Source organism: Lactuca virosa, chromosome 8, assembly GCF_052849685.1.
Source record: "Lactuca virosa cultivar CGN04683 chromosome 8, Lactuca_virosa_CGN04683_v6, whole genome shotgun sequence".
In the NCBI taxonomy this organism is placed as follows: Eukaryota; Viridiplantae; Streptophyta; class Magnoliopsida; order Asterales; family Asteraceae; genus Lactuca; species Lactuca virosa.
In genome coordinates this window covers 45,729,322-45,747,836 of record NC_136433.1, presented here as the reverse complement: position 1 = coordinate 45,747,836, position 18,515 = coordinate 45,729,322, and positions in this window count along the sequence as shown.

The following is an 18,515-nucleotide window of genomic DNA, read 5'->3' as shown; positions in this document are numbered from 1 at the left end:
GTATGTATGAACATGTTGGTATACCTTTGCTACCCAAAGGTATTGAACTGAACGAAGGAACTTTTATATCTATATACATATACATAATATATAACTAAGATTCAAACGACCTTCGGACAGACAACCGATACCCTAAGTCCACAACCAAACAAGGAACAGGAAGTAAGGCGAGCTATCAGTCCTAAGTCCTTTCAATCCTACTTATATAACTATATCTAGATAGATATGCATTTGACAAAATATAAGTTTAAAAGAGTTTCATAGAAAGTATTTAACATGTAAAAGAGTTTATAAAACAGTTTGAAGCAGTTTGATTGATAAAACAGTTTGAAATGTAAGAAAATCCATATGTTTGATAGTTATTAATCACATGTGATTGATATCATAACTATAATAGTTCAACTTGTATCCCCCCATAAAAGCATTTAAAATCATTTAAAAGATAAGTTAAGGGGTATGAACTCACATGTAGTGAGTAACTCGAATGTAAGATCGATAAAGGATGCTAGGTGTCAAGTGAAAGCTTGAGCACACACAGATCCTATTTAGCATATAATGACACATATATGAACACAATTAGTGTTTATATCAAATAATCATGCAATGGAACAACCTTAGGGACTAGGAAACACTTGTAATGAAGTGTTAAACCACATATGGTTGCATATAAGGGATGTAGGGCCTCACATTGGAGTTTACGGCCCAAATGGTAAAACTCCCATGAGTTGACGGCCCATGGGTTTACGGCCCTATGAGTTTACGGCCCATGGATTTAAGGCCCTATGATTTTTACGGTCGTAAACTCATGGTATTTTGTACCAAAGGTGTTCTAAAGGTCTTACAATCATAAGGAAGTGTTCTAGACTCTTATCCAAGCCTTAGGAAGAAGTTATGGTCCATATGCACCACTAATTAGGGTTTACGGCCAAGGGAGATGCACTTGGCCGTAAACACCTCATGTTCTTGGGAAATGCTCGATTTCAAGGAGTAAATCAAATTTCCCTAGTATATTGCAAGCTAAGGAGAGTGTACTTACGTATTAGAAGCTTGAAATAGTAGTTTTCGGCCTAAAGAACAAGAGTGTTCTTGAAGAAATGAAGAACACTTGAAGATCTAACCAAAAGAAGAGATTTCATGGATGAAATCATGTATATTCGCTAGATATTGAAGGATATCAACTTGAAAATGGAAGGATTACTTACTAGATTGAAGATTGAGATGAAAGTTCTTGATGATAGTTGATAGAGAAATCGGTTTCTAGGCTTGAAATGGTGAAGTAATGGAAGAATATCATGTATATATAAAATGAGTTTACGGCCACCATGTGTTTACGGCCGTAACTCACATGGTGTGGCCGTAAACTCCACATGATAAAGTTTAGGGCTTGCTTGATAGGTTAGAACTTCAATTGACACTTCCTTTCACTCATTCCTTTGGTGTACTAGGCTCAGAATGCTCAAACAGACTCTAAACAATGCTAAAAGTTAGCAGAAACAAGTTTGACTTTGATTGAGTTTAAGTGTTGTACAAGATAAAAATTTCGGGTTGTCACAGTTTCCTTCAGTAGGAACGGGTCTACGACACCAAGGTCGACCCGTATATGTGATATGTTAGTAGCTGAGTGTGGGCGGGGCCCGAATCTCGTAGCATTATTTGAGTATAGATATGTGACTACTGGATAAGAATAGATATACTTGTTGTATGTGTGATACTTGTATGCATGTTACTAGCGGAGTGTGGGCGAAGCCCGAATCTTCGAGACAACAGAGTGTGGGCGGGGCCCGAATCTCCATGAGAGTAGGCAGGGCCCGTATCTCCTAGTTGCATGTTATCTGTATGGTATGTGGTAGATTGGGGAGACTCACTAAGTTTCGTGCTTACAGTTTTCAGTTTTGATTTCAGGTACTTCCACTAGCAAGGGGAAGAGCTCGGGATGACTGCATGACACACACCATAGTTTATAGCCTGGGATGGCTTAGACTCTGATGTTTTTACACATGGTGTTCATACAGTATTTGATATGATGTTTTGGGAATACATGACTTGTGATTTTATTATGATATCGATGAAATATGGTTTACTTAATTGATTTTAAAACGAAATTTTTGGACCATATTTTTGGGATGTTTCAAGTTGGTATCTGTAACACCTCGACTCTCAGGTATAAACTTTTCAGTATTATATTTCCATTTGAAAGGTCGAATCGACGAGTTGGATGCCATGACTCGTCGAGTAGGCACGGTTTTGGTCGCGGGTTTTAAGGGACCAACTCGATGAGTGTGAGAACCGACACGACGTGTTGGAGTTGGAGGATGAAACCCTAATTTCCAGGGTTTTGCACCCTATTTAAAGGGTCATTAGCCTCCCTTACATCCCCCTTTGAGTTCAGAAACCCTAAATCGCGTTTTCTCCCCATATTTGTGTGTTTTAAGTTAGGAAGGTGGATCTTGGTAAGAGGAGCTTGGAGATCAAGAAGTTTTGAGCAAGGAATAGTTGAGGGATCTGAAATCTACTCCATTTTGCAGCACTTGAAAGTAACAAGTCGTTACCTTGAGCTTCTTTCTATCTAGATCTATTTATGTTTGAGATTAGGGTCATTTTAGCTTGATTGGTGTTTTATTTCGGGTATCGAACATGATCTGAAGTTGAAACTTCTGATCTAGGCTCATCTTGGTTCTTATGGTCATAAAGTTTAAGCCTTTAGCAAGATAATGTCTTATCCTCACTTAGAACCTCTTCTCTAGCTTGATTTTGGCCATTAACACCTTGCATGTACGTAAAGTTTGAAACTTTACGTAGGAAGTATGCCCTAGGAACTCAGATCTGTAATATAGAGCTTTGGGGTGGCTTATAAGCATCTGAATGGAGAAAGGACTGAAGAGACTCGACGAGTTACATGGCTAACTCGGTGAGTCCGATGAAGATTAGCCTTGAGGTTTTCTGCATGAACTCGGCGAGTAAGTAGGATGACTCGACAAGCCAGTTAGGGTTTCCTCGACTGTGAACATGCATGGACTCGACGAGTTGACTGGAAACTCGACGAGTCAACTGGGAGGTTTCACGACTTCTCGAGTTCTGGAAGGACTCGACGAGTCAGTGATCTGCACTCGACGAGTTGGGTCAATATGGACTGTTGACCTTGACCATTGACCAAAGGTTGACTAGTTGACTTCTAGGGGTATTTTGGTAATTTGGAAATTTATGGAAATGGTCTTATGGTAAATATAGGTGGTGAAGTTCGTGACTGTGGTTCGAGAGTTTGAGTTTATCACTTCAATTCGACAGTCGTGAGGTGAGTTTTCTTCACTATGTTCAAGGATCTAAGGCACCAAGGCCGACCCTTTTTTATTGTTACTCTGATATGTTATGCGAGTAAGAGCTGTTAGATTAGCATCCTGGTAGATATGATGGTATTATGTTGCTATGATATGTAGATCAGTATCCTAGTAGATAGGATGATGTTATGCTAGTATGATCGGTTAGATCGGTTTGTATGTCTATAGACTGTTATGTGATTATCTAATATATGTGCACATGTTGATTGGTGGTTGAGGCTCCTTTGATTTGTGCGAGAGCCAACAGACCTGACATTCCAACCTGATGATTGTGGGTCGTGAGTATTCCATCCCAAGGATGACTGGACTCGTAGTATAAGGGCATTCCAACCCGATGGTTGTAGGTCTGGGGTATTCCATCCCGAGGATGACTGGACCTATAGTATGTTGGCATTCCAACCCGATGGTTGAGGGTCTGGGGTATTCCAACCCGATGGTTGATTGGACACATAGTATGTTTTTTGTGTTATATGTATGTTGATGTGCGTATGGGTATTTTGGGGGAACTCACTGAGCTTCGGGCTTATAGTTGTTGATTTTGTTTCAGGTACTTCTGATGATCGCGGGAAGGCGAAGGCATGATCGTACACCTCCTGTTGTTTATGATTTGATTATGGGATATTTTGACACTGAACTATTTTGGAAACAACTTTTGTAATAATCAATGGTTTTGGGATATTTTAAAAGTTTAAATTTGGCATGATTTTTATGGATGTTACAGTATCAGAGCCTTGGTTTAAGGGATTCAGACACGCTATCGGGTGTGTCTGAACTCAAACTAAGGAATTGGTATGAAAATTTTCTAAAAGAAAATCATTTTATAAAAAAACTTTGAAAATAAGAAAAAGATTTTGAAAAGAGAAAATGGTGTGGTGCATGCAATCAGCCGAGCTCAAGTATGTGCTCCCAAATTACCCATACAAGTTTATGTTATGATATGTTTATGAGAACTGCATGCTAGATTAGGACTAAGGATCTAGGAAGGATGCCTTATGTGCCTGTTATATGTGTATCAAATTTAATAACTACATTCTAGTACAGATGAGCCAGTGATATGATGGCCTGATTAGGATATGCTTGATTATGTTTACTCGATGCTCGAATGCTGCTTGTTTTGTGCTGTTAGGAGTCTTAGTTATCTTTTACTAACTAGTAAACGGATATGTTAAGTTACATATTGCAAGGATTAAATAATTTCAGAAGGTTAGTTCTAGCTCTATTTCGCAGCTCTTGTTTGAGTCCAACCGTTGTAAGGTAGGATCTCTCATTCGCAGAATTATCTAGTCTTAGTGATATGTAATAGTATTTGCAAGCTAGTTAGGGGAGATAGTAGTGACTTCTTATGCAGCTGATAGCGAAGAGTGGGTTGGTGATTACCCTAAGGCAAGCCTATGATGAGATTAGCGTGAGAACAGCAGCGGCGAAGAGCAGGCGGCCGTCAGGGCCGGGTAGAGGCGCCAGTGGCGAAGAGCAGTGCCTTCCAGTTGACAGCAGAGGAGGCACGTACAGCTCCTGATGTCGTTACAGATATGTATCTTCTCCTTACCCCTTTATTTGTATTGATTATAGCATATGTTTATGTGTTTATTATAGGATCATTCTTAGTAAATGGTATATCAGCCTTGGTACTGTTTGATTCCGGTGCTACTGTAACGCCTGGTTCTAGTACGCTTTTATTCATAAATTATTCATTTTCTTAGAGCTACTCGACGAGTTGGAATCCCCAAACTCGTCGAGTTGAAACGAGTCTTGAACGCGAGATTTAAACTATTTACTCGACGAGTCGAGAGCCCTCGACTCGGTGAGTAGGTCTGCCAGAGTGAAGCCCTAATTTCAGGGTTTTTCACCCTATTTAAGCATCTTAATCCCCACCTTTTGGCCTCATTTCCAGCCTCCAAGTCCCAAACCCTAATCCTCGAAAACCTAGAGCACTTTGTGAGTGTGTGATCCATTCTTGAGTGATTTTGTGTGTTCTTGAAGCTAGAATAAGAAGGAGGAGCTGGAAGTTTCAAGGAGAAGATAGTACATCCAGGGATTTCATTCCATCCTTATCACTTTATGGTAATCAAGTCTCTAACTTGATCATTCATTCATTAGATCTACTTACTTCCATTTTATGAGGGTTTTGGTTCAAGAACCTTGGTCTTTGGGATTCGGACGTCCTAAGTGACTTACACTTCATATCTGGGATCTAGAAGGGGTTCCATGACATAAAGGTGCAAACTTTATGGCCATGGAAGCCCCATGCAAGCCTAAAAACGTTATCATGGCCTTTTTAGCCCTAAAAGGTCATGCATGGAAGGAAAGTTAGGAACTTTACGTGTCCAAGTAGTGTTAGGGGTTTAGATCTGTGGTTGTAAGCTTTATTTTGGTGTGTGGATGGCTTAAGGACCAAGTTTTAGGTCCCAAGGAATTAGGGTTTGAGCTAAACCCTTTAAGAAGAGGTATTAATGGGTAAAGTTGGAAACTTTAACCTTAAAGGGACATTGTCAGGGTTTATGTGAAGTATGAAGTTTGGATTTGAAGTGTTGGGGCTTAATCCATTAAAATAGCCTAAACAGAAAAAGGAACTCGGTGAGTCCATAGAGGGACTCGACGAGTTGAGTTGGTTTGTCCCGATTCTGTACCAGGTGGAACTCGACGAGTCTGTGAAGGGACTCGACGAGTTAGTTTGTGTTTTCACGACTAAAGAGTGGCAGAGGAACTCGGCGAATCAGGGATTGACTCGACGAGTTGAGTCAACTCAAATGTTGACTTTGATTTTAACCTAAGCGTTGACTTGGACCAGGGGTAAAATGGTCATTTTACCTTAAGGAGAAATGTTAGGTTTTGACTAAGTTTTATTGTGATATTAATAGCCGAGGAGTCGTGGGAGCAGCCGTCGGTGATTCCTCACTTGAGATTTCAACAGTCGGCTTTGCGAGGTGAGTTTCCTTCAGTAGGAATGGGTCTACGGCACCAAGGCCGGCCTGTAGTGTGATTTGTTAGTAGCCGAGTGTGGGCGGGGCCCGAATCTCATAGTAACCGAAGGTGGGCGGGGCCCAAATCTCGTAGTATTATTTGAGTATAGATATGTGACTGCTTGATAGAATTAGATATACTTGTTGTCTGTGTGATACTTGTATGCATGTTAGATAGCGGAGTGTGGGCGGGGCCTGAATCTCCTAGACAACGGAGTGTGGGCGGGTCCCAAATCCCCTAGACAGCGGAGTGTGGGCGGGGCCCAAATCTCCTAGACAGCGGAGTGTGGGCGGGGCCCGAATCTCCATGAGAGTGGGCTGGGCCCGTATCTCCTAGTTGCATGTTATCTGTATGGTATGCGGTATATTGGAGAGACTCACTAAGCTTCGTGCTTACAGTTTTCAGTTTTGGTTTCAGGTACTTCCACTAGCAAGGGGAAGAGCTCGGGATGACTGCATGACACACACCACAGTTTATGACTTGGGATGTTTTAGACTATGATATTTTGATACACGGTTTTGATACAGTATTTGGATATGATGTTTTGGATACATGACTTGTGATTTTATTATGATGTGGATACATTATGGTTTTCTTAAATGATTTTAAAAAGAAATTTTTAGACCGTATTTTTAGGATGTTACAGCTACTCGATCTTTTGTGTCGCTCGCGTTTAGCGAGCGATTCACAGGGGCTCCTAGAGAGCTAGATATCCCGCTTGATATGGAGATAGTAGACGATAGGACCGTCAGGGTTGCGAGAGTTCACCGAGGATGTACACTACAGTTATTTGATGAGCAGTTGTCTATGGATCTAGTCCCTATTCCCCTGCGAGGGAATAAGGTTATAGTTGGTATGGATTGGTTAAGCCCCAATGGGGAAGTGATTGACTGCGAGCAACAACTAGTGATGATTCGGACTCTTAGTGGGGGAGGGATAATGATTCAGGGCGAGAGGCCGCATGGTGGATTGACTTTATGCTCAGCAGTGAGAGCGAGGTGCTACATTCAGCAGGGTTGCGCAGGTTATGTCGCCTATATCATGGATACCCGGGAAAAGGGTAAGGCGGCAGTCGATGACGTACCGATAGTGCGAGAGTACCCGGACGTATTCCCGGAGGATTCACCTGGGATACCACCGGAGAGACAGGTCGAGTTCAGGATTGACCTAGTCCATGGTGCGGCTCTGATATCCAAGGCACCATATCTGTTGGCTCCTCCCAAGATGCAGGAATTATCTACGCATCTGCAAGAGCTGCTAGATAAGGGATTTATCAGGCTGAGTAGTTCGCCATGGGGAGCCCCGGTCCTGTTTGTGAAGAAGAAGGACGGGTCGCATCGGATGTTCATAGACTACCGGGAGCTAAACAAGGTAATGGTGAAGAACCGTTATCCCCTCCCGAGGATTTATGATTTGTTTGACCAACTACAGGGTGCACCTTGGTTCTCCAAGATTGATCTGCGATCGGGTTATCACCAAATGCGAGTCAGAGATGAGGATGTGCAGAAGACAACTTTTTGGACTCTCTATGGTCACTATGAGTTTGTGGTGATGCCGTTTGGGCTCACCAATGCTCCAGCCGTGTTCATGGATCTCATGAACCACGTGTGCAGACCGATGCTGGATCAGTATGTGATAGTCTTCATTGATGATATCTTGGTCTATTCCAAGACACAGGAGCAACATGAGGAGCACCTGAGGGAGATGCTGGAGACACTAAGGAGGGAGAGACTTTTTGCAAAGTTCTCCAAGTGTGAGTTCTGGTTGCGCGAGGTGCAGTTTCTTGGGCACCTTGTCAACCAGAAGGGTATTATGGTCGATCAGGCCAGGATAGAAGTCGTGATGCAGTTGGAGATTCCGAGGTCTCCAACTGAGATTCAGAGTTTCCTTGGTCTAGCGGGTTATTACCGGAGATTTATCCAGAATTTCTCCAAGATCGTTGTTCCTTTGACCCGACTGACCAAGAAGTCGGCGACCTTCCGCTGGGGGCCTGAGCAGCAGGCAACTTTCGATACTCTCAGACAGCGGCTGTGTGAGGCACCGATCCTGACTTTGCCAGAGGGCGTCGATGACTTTGTGGTTTACTGTGACACTTCGATTACGGGCATGGGTGTGGTTTTGATGCAGTGGGGTCACATGATAGCTTACGCTTCGAGGTAGTTGAAGCCTCACAAGGCTAACTATCTGGTGCATGATTTGGAACTGGGGGCTGTGGTGTTTGCCCTCAAGATTCAGCGATATTACCTCTATGGGGTCCGTTGTACCATTTACACGGACCACAAGAGTTTGAGGTACCTCATGGATCAGCCGAATCTGAACATGAGGCAACATTGGTGGTTAGATGTGGTGAAGGACTACGACTGTGAGATCCTTTACCACCCGAGCAAGGCCAATGTGGTGGCCGACGCCCTGAGATGTAAGGCGGTAGCAGCCCCGATTCGAGGCATCTGTCTGAGGATGACAGTGATTACTCCATTGCTGGAGCAGATCAGAGAGGCACAGGTAGAGGGCCTGAAGTGATGGAAGAGCACCAGAAGTGCGAGCGGATGGTAGGTCGGGTGGCCTCGTTTGATTATCATAGTCGTGGGTTGCTGACCCTGCATGGGAGGGTCTGGGTTTCGTACTGGGGTAGAGTATGTCAGGTTCTGATGGATGAGGCCCATAAGTCGAGGTTCTCCATCCATCTCGGGGTGAAGAAGATGTATAGGGATCTTCGCCCTGATTACTAGTGGCCCTGCATGAAGCGGGACGTAGCGTGGTATGTAGAGAGGTGCTTGACTGCAGGAAGGTCAACGCCGAGCATCAGCGACCCCACAAAAAGATACAACCGTTGGATATTCTCATGTGGAAATAGGAGGATATCACCATGGATTTAATCACCAAGCTTCCCAGGACCTCACGTGGAGTAGATTCGATATGGTTCATCATGGATCGGTTGACCAAGAGTGCTCATTTTATCCCAATTCAGGAGAGCATATCGGCCGAGAAGTTGGTCGAGATATATGTACGTGAGATAGTGGCACGACATGGAGTGCCTGTCTCGGTGGTGTCAGACCGAGATGTCCGTTTCACTTCCAGATTTTGTTAGCGGTTCCACGACAAGATGGGTACTCGCCTCCATTTCAGCACCGCTTTCCACCCTCAGACGGACGGACAGAGCGAAAGGAAGATACAGACTCTCGAGGACATGCTACGCGCATGTGTTTTGGATTTCGGTGGCAGTTGGGATACGTATCTTCCGTTAGCGGAACTTTTGTATAACAACAGTTACCACGCCAGCATAGACAGACCTCCCTTTGAGATGCTCTACGGGAGTAAGTGTAGGACCCCAATCTGTTGGGGCGAGGTCGGTCAAAGAGTCATGAGGAGTACTGAGGTAGTACTCAAGACTACAGATCGGGTCCAGCAGGTCCAGAGCAAGCTGCAGACTGCTCAGAGTCGGCAGAAGAGTTATGCCGGCAAGCGACGTTCAGACTTGGAGTTTCAGGTGGCGACATGGTCCTCCTGAAGGTGTCACCTTGGAAAGGTGTCATCCGGTTCTGGAAGCGGGACAAGCTGTGCCCCAGATACATTGGTCCTTTTAGGGTTATAGCCCGGGTGGGCAAGGTGGCGTATCGACTGGATCTTCCAGCAGAGCTCAGCAAGATCCACAACATTCTCCATGTTTCCCAGTTGCGGAAGTGCTGAGTGGATGATTCAACGATTGTGCCCTTAGAGGATATTCAGGTTGATGACAGCCTGAACTACATTGAGAGGCTGGTGGTGATTCTGGATCGCAAGACGAAGACCTTGAGGAACAAGGTCATTCAGCAAGTGAAGGTGCATTCGCAGCACCACAAGGGTTATGAGTGGACTTGGGAGCCCGAGGAGGAGATGAGGGAGCACTACCCGGAGTTGTTTTCAGACGTAGCAGACTTCGAGGACGAAGTCTAAGTCAAGTGGGGGAGAATTGTAACTCCTGGTTTCTGGTACGCTTTTATTTATTAAATTATTCATTCTGGCAGAGCTACTCGATGATTTGGAAGACCCATAATCGTCGAGTAGAAACGAGTCTTGGACGCGGGTTTTCAGCTATCTACTCGACGAGTCAAGAGCCCTCGACTCGGCGAGTAGGTCTGCCAGAGTGAAACCCTAATTTCGGAGTTTTGCACCCTATTTAAGCATCCTAATCCCCACCTTTTGGCCTCATTTCCAGCCTCCAAGTCCCAAACTCTAATCCTCGAAACCCTAGAGCATTTTGTGAGTGTGTGAGCCATTCTTGAGTGATTTTGTGTGTTCTTGAAGCTAGAAGAAGAAGAAGGAGCTAGAAGGTTCAAGGAGAAGATAGTAGATCCAAAGATTTCCTTCCATCCTCATCACTTTCTGGTAATAAAGTCTCTAGCTTGACTATTATTTCATTAGATCTCTTTAGGTCCATTTTATGTGGGTTTTGGTTCAAGAATCTACATCTTTGGGACATGGACGTCCCAAGTGGCTTACCTTCCAGATCTGGAATCATTAAGGGTTGTTAAGGCATAAAGGTGCAAACTTTATGCCATTGGAGACCCATGCAATCCTTAAGGATGTTGTTATGGCCTTTTAAGCCCCAAAAGGCCACGAATGGAAGTAAAGTCTGAGACTTTACGTGTTCATTGGGTGTCTAGGGCCTAGATCTTGATTTTCATGCTTTGGGTTGGAGTAATAAGGCTTATGGACAAAGATCTATGTCTTAATGAGCTAGGGTTTTAGCTAAACCTATTAGAGAGGATTATTAGCGGGTAAAGTTGGAAAAGTTACCCTTAAAGGGGCATTTACTGTGTGTAGAGGAAGTATGGACCTTGGATTTGGAGAGTAGAGGCTTAATATGTTAACATGGCCAAACGGACAGAGGAACTCGTCGAGTCCATAAGGGAACTCGACGAGTTGGACTGTGTTGTCCCATTTTAGCTTAAGGTAGAATTCGACGAGTCGGTTAAGGGACTCGACGAGTTGATTCGATAAATCGCGACTATGAGTAGCCTGGGAACTCGATGAGTCGGGGGGAGACTCGACGAGTTAGATCGCGATTCAGGATTCTAGGACTCGACGAGTGATGGAGCAACTCGACGAGTTGGGTCAACCAGAAGGTTAACTTTAACCAAAGCGTTGACTTTGACCAGGGGTAAAATGGTCATTTTACCTTAAGGAGAATTATTAGGTTTTGACTAAGTGATATTGTGATATTAATAGCCGAGGAGTCGTGGGAGCAGCCGTCAGAGATTCCTTACTCGAGATTTCAGTAGTCAGCTTTACGAGGCGAGTTTCCTTTAGTAGGAACGGGTCTACGGCACCAAGGCCGGCCCGTATATGTGATATGTTAGTATCTGAGTGTGGGCGGGGTCCGAATCTCATAGCATTATTTGAGTATAGATATGTGACTGCTGGATAGGAATAGATATACTTGTTGTCTGTGTGATACTTGTATGCATGTTAGTAGCGGAGTGTGGGCAGGGCCCGAATCTCCTAGACAGTTGAGTGTGGGCGGGGCCCGAATCTCCTAGACAACGGAGTGTGGGCGGGGACCGAATCTCCATGAGAGTGGGTGGGCCCGTATCTCCTAGTTGCATGTTATGTGTATGGTATGTGGCAGATTGGGGAGACTCACTAAGCTTCATGCTTACAGTTTTCAGTTTTGGTTTCAGGTACTTCCACTAGCTAGGGGAAGAGCTCGAGATGACTGCATGACACACACCACAGTTTATAGCCTGGGATGTTTTAGACTCTGATGTTTTGACACATGGTTTTGATACAATATTTGATATGATGTTTTGGGAATACATGACTTGTGATTTTATTATGATATTGATGAAATATGGTTTACTTAATTGATTTTAAAACAAAAATTTTGGACCGTATTTTTGGGATGTTTCACCCGCCTTCTTCATTCCCTCATCCGCCACATACTGCGGAACCAACAACGCCCTCTCGCGGAACATAGAGATGATCTCAGCCACCGTCTCAGTAGTCTGGTGAAGGCCCTTGAACTCCCTCGCCAACTGTTGCACCTCAATTACTGGTTCAAACTCAGCTCTAAACCTCGTCACAAATTCATCCCATGACATCGAATCAACTGCCTCATCACCCACATCGCATCCAACCTCCTCCCACCAATCTTGAGCTCTGACTTTCAGAATATAGGATGCAAGTCTGACCTTTTCCCCCTCGGGACAACTTCTAGTGCGGAAGGCATTAGCGACATCCGCAAACCAACATTTGCTTGCGATCGGGTCCTTCTCCCTGTAGTACACTGGAACATCTCGACTTTCAAGTATTACCTTATAACCCCTTAGTATGAGAATTGACTGCATTTTGGCCCTTAGTGGCATTTTCATAATTTTTGGAAGTGGCGTGTGTACGTTGGGCGTACATGGGTTTTGTGGAGTACGCTGGGCATACGTGTTCAGGGTGTAAACCCTAATTTTTTAGGGTTTGGACCCTATTTAAGCATCCTTAAGTCCCAATTCATCCTTCTTTCATCAACCTCCAGCCCCAACTTCGACCCTTCCAAACCCTTATTCATTTTTTAGCATTATTGAGCCATTTATGGGTGTTTTGATGTTCATAGAGGAAGATAAAGGAAGAGAGAACAACTTAGAAGCTTGGAACAACCTTGGATCTAGAAGCTTTGCACCCTCCTACATCTCTGGAAGATATAAAGTTCATACCTTGATACTCATTTGGTTAAATCTGGCTTATATGGTGTTATTATGTGCTTTTGTCCCTAATCAATGTTGGCCTTGAGTATGGCATGCTCTAGATCCATTCAAGGTGTCCTGTCAAATGTTTTAGAGCATTTAAAACCATAAAAATGTAATCTTGATTGTTAGTTTCCTTTTTTGCATGAGTTACAAGGTCTTAATGGGTTAAGTTGTTAGGGTTTTCGTTGTCGAGCACTTCTTATCCATGCAAGACCATAAAGTTGGAAACTTTATGGTTAAGGACGTTTGTTTAGGGTTGGATCTGGAATTTGAGCAAAAGAGCTTAAGAAATAAGCTCTTAATGGAATAATTTAGTGCAAGAAGTGTACGTTGGACGTAACCCAGGTACGCCGGGCATACTAAGTCAATCAGCCCGTAATTGGGTTAACACTTGTGTATGCTAGGCGTACTCAGCTGTGTTGATCAAGTTTGACTTTTAACTTTTTTCGAATTTGACCATGATTTGACCAAGTCTGACCTAAGGGCATTTTGGGTATTTTGAGTTGTGTTTGAGATTGGTCACTATTTGATTTATAGGTGATGGGTAGAGCTGATATTCTGAGCAGGGACCTGTTCAACTATTTATTCGGACTGAGAGGTGAGTTTTCCTCACTGTACTTATGGGTCGAAGGCACCAATGTCGGCCCATTAGATTGATGCCCTGGTTTACCGTATGTTTCTATGCAGTAGTGATATGTTAGGTTTGTAACATGGTATATAGGATGTTGCTATATAGTGGTGATATGTTAGATCTGTATGACTACCTGTATATATGCTAGCTATTGATTGTTATGATATATGTTGTATATGTTGATATGTGAGGGTATATTGGGTTGAGGCGGTCGTGCTTTATGCTAAAGGCCAAGATACCCAGGGGGGTCCAGATAGATTGAACGTCTGCGAGGCGGACCAGTCAGGCCGAAGTCCCGGAGAGTGGTCCACATAGGCTGAAGGCCCGGTGAGGCGGTCCAGTCATGCTGAAGGCTTTGAGAGCGGTCCAGATAGTCTGTAGGCTTGCGAGGCGGTCTAGTCATGTTGAAGGCTCATGTATGCATACTGTTGTGATGTCGTGTGGTGGTACTTTGGGGAAACTCACTAGGCTTCGTGCTTACGGTTCATTTTATTGTTTCAGGTACTTCAGAGGATCGTGGGAAAGCGAAGGCGTGATTGTGCACATCATCCTGTTTTTATGACATTGGATCTTGGGATACTCAGATTTTGAATAATACTTTTGAAACATTGGTTTTGTAAGCACTTTATGGAAGAAATGGGTTGTTTTTGAAAAGTTAAAATTTATTGTGATTTTTGGGATGTTACATACATTGGAGCCCCACATGCCCGAAACTCACGGAAAGTCAACGGACGTGCTCCTACTAATGCCACCATATCAGAACGGAAATAACCCAAGTGCTCAACCAACACCTCCATTATACCCTCCTTGATCGTACCAAAGATCACATGAGTCTGCGCGAGTATGCTGCGGGTAATCTCAGATGAAATGAACTACCATATTTACTCATCCAACTATCCGACCCCAAAGTGCTGGGAATTAAGAACACTGATTTGGCATGCAGAATTAAATGAACACAAAAAAAAACGGTGATTTAGGTGTCTAAGAGATGTATTCGATCATGAAAGGTGTTACAAAAAAGTATAAGCTAGATCTAGACAAATAAATAGCTCACACTAACACTCTCAATGTTACATCTCTCAAGCACATCTCTACAAGTGGTATGCAACCCACTATATATAGAGGTGTTTATATATATATATATATATATATATATATATATATATATATATATATATATATATATATATATATATATATATATATATCATGTCACAAGGCTGCACTACCACATGCAAGTGGGTCTACAAGATTCAAACCACTACAAAGTCATACATGCATAACTTTGCACCCTAATATTCCCCCTCCCCCCTCAAAGTTAGGAATGGATGACCCGCTTCAATCTTCCAAAAATCGAGCAACTTCACGAACCAAGCCTCAAGTGTGACACATGTAGAAATGAACTTCATGTCTTCAATTCTTCAATGACCTTCCAATCGGGGTTCTAGAGTGTGAGTCCTTACAAACTGAGCATCAAAAGGCAATTAGGAGTATCCAAACCTCCACAAAATCACCCAATTTTAAGCATAAAAGCACACCTGGAAAATCTTCAATAAGTCCAACCCCATCATGAACTAATCACTTCCGAAACTCAAATCGAATCACTTCATAAATTTCAATTGCTCAAGGTCACTTTGGTCTTCAAGTCCGCATAATATGAAAAATTCAAATTTTGAATTCTCATATTTAATTCTCTCCCCCTTTTTATTATTGAAAAAGGATTATAAACCAAAAAGGAATGAGAAAGCGCTCAATTCGGAATTTTCTATACAAAACTCTCCCTTAACACATGGCATAAACATTTTGCATCAATCCAGAAAATCCAAAAAATATCTCTATTTTTGAATTCGTTCACGGACCGCCTTTGACTAATTTTCAAAAATTTGGGTAGAAACTATCAGTTTCAAAACTCTGCAGTGACCCGGAGCGCCCAAAACAACCTAAGATGCGAAACTTTACTCTAATTGTGAAACTGAGCATAAAGTGTTAATTTGCACTAACTGCAGGGACCTGTTTCGAAAATATTCCCATTTCTCAGAATTTTCAGCCCAATGTAGAAACCAGGTAAACTCTGCCAACTTGCGAAAACTGCAGGTATTCGAAATGGAAATTCAGCAATTGTTCACATTTTATGACTCCATTTCGAAGGTGAGTTAATATTGCCAATTCGTTGATAGTTGAGGGATTCAAAGTGATAGGTTTTGTTTCTTCCCCACTACACTTCGAAGTTCAGATGCGATCAGGTACCTTCAACGATACCCATTTCGAACCTTCAAAATAAAACCTTCGTTATCATATGTGATCCAATTGACCTTCGACCATAACATGCCAATACCTACAACGAAGGTACCTTCGACATCAATTAGTCGTTTTGAGACCTTCCCAATGACAATACCATTTCAATGACCTTCGATTCTCAAGTCACAACCTTCGTTCTCGATGCAAACTTTAAACTCATAGCAAAGGTCAAATCCAACTACCCCAAAATCGAACGTTCGACATCAACAACCAAAATTGATTTTCACTTTCACAGAACCACTATCAAACAACAAACTTCGACCATCAATAGGCCTGAACTTTGTTATCCAATTCATCTACGCGACTTTGTATTTAACATAACATTCAAAGAGAAGTCCCATAACAAAAGTCTCTTAATCAGATTACAAACCGAATATACATATCAGAACACAAATTGTGACCTTGATGTCGAATTTCAATCCAAGTCATCTCAATACCAATGGACGTTCCCATTCAACATCAGTAAACAAATTCGATTACAAACCTTTCCATTCAAGTGTCGAAAGAAAATCCATCATAACCTTCGATATCAAGAACAAGAAGACAACCCATTCTGAAATTAAACCCCAAATCAAACTTGATTTCAACATCCACAACCCATATCCAACTTATATCAACCAATTTCAGCCTCCAATTCATTGTTTCATCACTTAAAAAATCGAGTTTGACTTTTTCTGAGTTTGACTTTTCGAAATCAAAGATCAATAAACATGAAATTGATGAATCTATCATCAAATTTCAGATCAAAAGTTGATTATACCAATGTTCCTCATCTCCTTCAAGTATTCTTGATTAAGTTCATCAAAATCAAAGAACCAGTTTTTGATTTCTTAGCTTGGACTTGATCACAATATATTTGTAATAGAACAAATCGATTCACAAGTTTTAGAATCACAAACTAACTCTAATCGAATAAAAAGATCGTTGATTAAAAAACGAAACTCAAGAACCCGTATATTAAACCGAGAGTCAAGATAATCAGTAGAGTACAACCCTTTTAAGCGTATGACAAAGACGACTCAATCAACAAATAGGTATCGAGTAAATTTCAATGAATCATTGGGCCAATCAATGAGTATATCGAATTAATTGATTTATGTGCTCAAAAGTTAGACATGAACAGTAACCGATTCGATAATGGATCAATGTGAATTATGGGCTTAATAACGGATGAACAGTATTGGAACAAAATTTGATCTTTGGGCTTAAAAACAAACATGAACAAAAATGAATCTAATATGATTTTGGGCTAATTTTGGATTCAAACGAACAATTCCGAATTTAGAATCGAATCAAACAAAAGAATAGGATTGGATCGTGCTTGATCAATGAAAATATTATTGGATCATAACAAATGGGTTTTTTCAAAAAAATTTGATCCAATGAGTCAAAATGATAAAAAATTCAAGAACGCAAGCACGAATCAAAGAGATTTAGAGAGATCATTGAGAGACTCACCATAAACGTTCTAATTGTGTTGAATGTAGCCAAACCGAGAACCGTTTCTTCAAAAATCGCTTTGATCTTCGAAGACCCGCTCTGATACCAATTGATGTGAATTAAGAACATTGATTTGGCATGCGAAATTAAATGAACATAAAGAACACAGTGATTTGGGTGTCTAAGAGATGTATTCGATCATGAAAGGTGTTACAAAAAAGTATAAGTTATATCTAGACAAATAAATAACTCACACTAACACTCTCAATGTTACATCTCTCAAGCACACCTCTATATGTGGTATGCAACCCACTATATATAGAGGTGTTTACATCTCTCTCTCTCTCTCTCTCTCTCTATATATATATATATATATATATATATATATATATATATATATATATATCATGTCACAAGGATACACTACCACATGCAAGTGGGTCTACAAGATTCAAACCACTACACAGAGCCCGAACCATAACCACTGCCAGAACCTCCTCGTGTGGCCACCATACAGAAAATAGACCACGCAAACCATCAGAACATACATATATATACGTTGAGGGATCCCACACTTTACAAGCTTCGTGGTATCATTATAGTTTTCCTTGACTCGAGTACAGAGCCAATGCTTCCAGTAGTACGGGCCCATACTACCTTCCACATCTATCCGTACTTTCCTCAAGGATCGCTTAGAATTCTCTAAGTCACTCTCTTATCCGTACATAGAACCCTCAACAAAGACAAGGCTGCCATCACTAAATCTCTTCCTAGGCTTCCTTAGGGCAATCACTACACCACTCTCCGCCATCAGTTGCAGAAGGAACTCCCTCTAACATCCTCTAACTAGCTCACAAATTTAGTTACATATTACCAACACCAAATGATTCTTCGAATGAAAGATCTCACACTACAACGGTTGAACTCAAACAAGAGATGCGCAATAGAGTTAAACCTAACCTTCTAAAATTAATTAGTCGCAATAATATGTAACTTAGAATATTCACTTACTAGTTAGTTAAAGTTAATGAGAATTCCTAAAAAGCACAAATCAAGCAGCATTCGAGCATTGACTAAACGAAATCAAGCATAACCTAAACAGGTCATCCTATCACTGACTGATCAGTACTAGCA